Source organism: Rana temporaria (assembly GCF_905171775.1).
Source record: "Rana temporaria chromosome 4 unlocalized genomic scaffold, aRanTem1.1 chr4r, whole genome shotgun sequence".
Taxonomy (NCBI): domain Eukaryota; kingdom Metazoa; phylum Chordata; class Amphibia; order Anura; family Ranidae; genus Rana; species Rana temporaria.
The window spans coordinates 565,785-570,101 of NW_024404452.1; positions in this window are offsets into that span (position 1 = coordinate 565,785).

Here is a 4,317-nt window from a genome sequence, read left to right on the forward strand (position 1 = left end):
ATCCAGTTTAACATTTTTGGGCTATTCCTATTCTCTCTAGTGTCTTGTATATGAAGCCCCAGGCCGCTCTATCAAACGCTTTTTCCACGTCTACTGATAAGAGTAGGCCTGGGGCACCACCATCACTGATTTTCTGAATGGCTAACAACGTTCTTATCCCATTATCTCTCCCCTCCCGTCCTGGTACAAAACCCACCTGGTCGGGGAGGATCAGGTCCTTCATTATTCCCTTCATTCTCTCTGCTAGGATTTTGGAGAAGATCTTGGTGTCACAATTCAATAAAGAAATTGGTCTATAATTCGAGCATAATGTACTATCCTTCCCCTCTTTCAAAATTAAGGTAATAGTAGCTTCGATAGCTTCTTTACTCATGTCCCACTTTTCACCTAAGCCGTTAAAATACGAACACATTTTCGGGGCCAGAATATCAATAAACTTTTTATAATATAGAACCGTTAAGCCATCCGGTCCTGGGCTCTTACCGTTTGGCGCGTTTTTGATTATTTCTCTGATTTCCCTTTCTGAGATCGGAGATTCGAGCTTATTGAGATTGTCTTCAGATATTTCCTCCCACTCTATTTCCTTTAAAAATTCATATGTTTTTTTTCCTTTTAAACTTTGCTCATCCTTAGTTTCCTGTTTATTAATTGAATACAGTTTTTCGTAATATTCCTTAAAGCTCTCCACTATTTCACTAGTTTTGTGCACTACTTCCCCCCGACTTGTTTGTATTTTCTCAATAAAGTTAAGATTTTTTTTCTTTTTTAATAATTTAAAGATGTTTCCCTGGTTTATTATCCCATAAGTACCTCTCTTTCTTTACTTGATTAAATGTACTTCTAGTTTCTTGTTCTATTTCCTCTCTTAACTCTTCTCTCTTGATATTTAGTTTTAACAAAGTTTCTTTATTTCTATCTTGTTTGAGTTGTTGTTCTAAGTTATAAATGCCGCGATGTTCTAGCGAGCGGGTGAACGAGCGATCCACCAGCCGCTCATGCTGTGCTGACGCCTCGACTCGCTCCATCCTCCCCTCCCTGGTCTCCGGCGTGACGTGGTCCAGCCCCTTCCCTCGACGTGCGTGCCTCACATGCCGCACCAGCCCCTCCTCTCCAATAGACTTTTAAAGGGTGTTCAGCGGCTTTCGAATTTGCCACGAACATCCCAAATTGTTCGCTATTCGGTGAACGGGGGCGAACAGCCAATGTTTGAGTCAAACTCATGTTTGGCTCGAACATAAAGCTCATCCCTATAGAGGACTTGGAATAGTTGATCTTGTACATTGAGGCCTTGCTAAAAACGTCTAGAGTATGATGGAGGTGAGGGAGTGATTGTGTGGTATTGGTTATGGAGAGGATCACATCATCGGCATATAAGCTGATTTTATGATGGAGGTCGCCAATTTTAATGCTAGATATAAGAGGTTTGGTGCAGATGGAGTGGGCCAGTGGTTTCATGATGAGGGTGAAAATTAGAGGAGACAAGGGGCAACCCTGATAAGTTCCACTGGTTATACAGAAGGGATTAGACAGAATTTCTGACGTTAAAACTTTAGCACTAGGGGAGGAATAAAGTGCCATGATTGCTTGCATGATTGGACCGGAGAAGCAAAATTTTGTCAGAACTGCTTTTAAAAAGTTCCAGTCGACTCTGTCAAATGCCTTCCTGCCCCAGAAGGAACAATAGTCAAAGCTGAAGTCCCAGCAGTTTAGTCTTTTATGGATCAGCTAATCAGCATAAAACCAGTGTGAGGTGTCAATAGGAATGCATGGTGGGTGGAAGGGGGCAGGTAAGTTTGTAATTAAAGGTGAAAACATCCATTCAGTCCAGGCTTTAGCCTCATATAATGTAATTTAGAGGTGCAGTGTCTCCATTAAACGTTGACTTTAAAACCCAAATCACCTTAGCAGAGATGTAAAAACTCAAATATAGAAAGTGACCCAACACACTCAACAGAGACATGCCTCCATCCCTGTATATATGTATATATGAAAATAGGGGGGAGGAAACGGGACTTTAAATGAGGCATGTCGCTGTGAACAAACTAGAAAGGGAGTATTAATGAAAATTGTATTTATTTAAATACCATATACCCCTAGGGGTTGTCCATAATATGAAAAAGATTGCAAACATTTAATTATATACCATAACATAATAAATAGGCAATCATACAAGATTTACAAAATAATCATGGTACTAAATGTTATACAAAACAATCAAAGGACTTAAAAAAAACAATTTAATACACATATATACACAAGGAAATAAAAAACAAAAACAAATTCAGGACAAAAAAACAACTGAATAATAAAAATTCATGATTAAAAGGACGGAAACTGAGCTGAACATCATAGGTTGACAACCAAATATTAAAGAAAAGAAACTGGATCAAACATCATGAGTTGTAGAGGGATGAGTTGTATGAGTTGTAGAGGTGTTGGAAGCCAACTCATTTGTCAATAAAAAACCCACGGTCAAGATAGACATTAAAGTATGGAAAGCAGTAAGGTCACTGGGAGGACAGGGTGGTGTAACAGAATATGCGCCCCTGTGGAATAACAGGAACCTTCAGGAGCTGGAGTCAGTGGGGGAAATTAGGGAATGGGCAGTAAAGGGGATAGTCAGATTGGCTCAGTTATACGAAGGAAGAACCTTAAAAACATTCGCCACTTTAAGACAGGAATATGATATACCTAATCATACATTTTATAGATATCTCCAAATTAGACATGCTCTAAATGTCCAGTTTGATAGAGTAGGACCAATGTGGGATAGGACCCTCATCACACAAAAACTGGGTGGTAGTGGTGAGAGGAGGGAGTATATCTCGGTAATCTATCCATGTTTATGCAAAGGAAGTATTGAGGGCCCAGAACAGCTCAAAAGTAGAGAGAAATGGGAGGAAGATCTGGGGACCATAACAGATAGACAATGGAGGAACATATTGGAGAGAGGACACGTGGTGACAGTCTCGCCTGCACAGAAATGTTCATTTCTGAAGATGATACACAGGACGTATTATACACCAAAAAGATTATTTAATTTTGGGTGGAGAGTAGAGGCGAGATTCCCTAGATGCCAGGACACGGGGGACCTGATACACATGTTATGGAGGTGCCCAAACTTGTTTAGGTATTGGCAAGGGATCCTCAATGTTACAAACAAGACATATAAAACAAAGTTGGAGATGGACCCCAGAACGTGTATTTTGGGACTGGGGGAAGAAATTAGCCGAGTAGCCAGTACAATAAAAGCAGTGCTAAGGGGCCTCTTTCAAGCAAGAAAACTAATTTCCCAAAGGTGGCAAGCAGAGAATCCCCCATCAGTAAGAGAGTGGATCAATATAGTAACCGAAACAATATGGAAGGAGAAGGTAGTATATATTAAGAGAAGGAACATCAGGGAATTCGGCGAAATGTGGAACACTTGTTTGGAAACAATGGGATATCCCATATGAAAGGAAAATCCATTAACCCTGTTAGCAAAGAAGAGGGGGGGGGGGGAGAAATCGAATAAATGTATGATATTGAAAAGATTATGTTATATGAGCAATAAGAAATGATAACAACAAGGTCTTATATGGATGTAATCTGTTTTTTATATGATAAAGAAAACGAATAAAGAATATAAAAAAAAACATCATGAGTTGTAATCCCAACGCGTACCAATCATCAGGGGTATGATGTGTAATTTTATATATACTCTAAAAATTAAGAAAATAAGCATAGATATAAATATTTGGTAATAATTGCGATTTTAAATAAAAATTATTAACAACGGGGACCATAAGAAAAAAATACTCACGGGACAACCCGTGAGTTAAGTCCAGGTCCGGCAGCAGATTTAATAAGTGATCAAGATGCAGCTGTCTCATCCGGGGTTGAGGCAGGGTATATCCGTTCCCCCAAGGACCAATTAGGCAAGGAGCTAAGTGCACACATGGCGGCTGAACCATATGACGGCAGCAGGGGGTGTATGTGCACCAAATCTAAATGCAAATGAAAAATTGTGAGGTCAGATAAAGGACTACTAAGTATGTAGAAAGTGTTGTTGTTTGTAAAGGGGAATTATCATATATCAAAGGATATACAAGGTGAGTGTGGTGATGGGATGTAAGTAGGTGTGTGGGGAAGGAGTGAAAATTGTCTAGGAATAAAAGGATGGGGAGGGGGAAGGGGCAGGATTTAAATTACAATTTTTTAATGGGAACTATTAGATTTCTAATTAATATAAGGGTATTTAATATTAATTAATTATAAAAGAGTGTATATAACTTGGACACCTTAAATAACTATATAGGGGAATTGGTTACACCTACA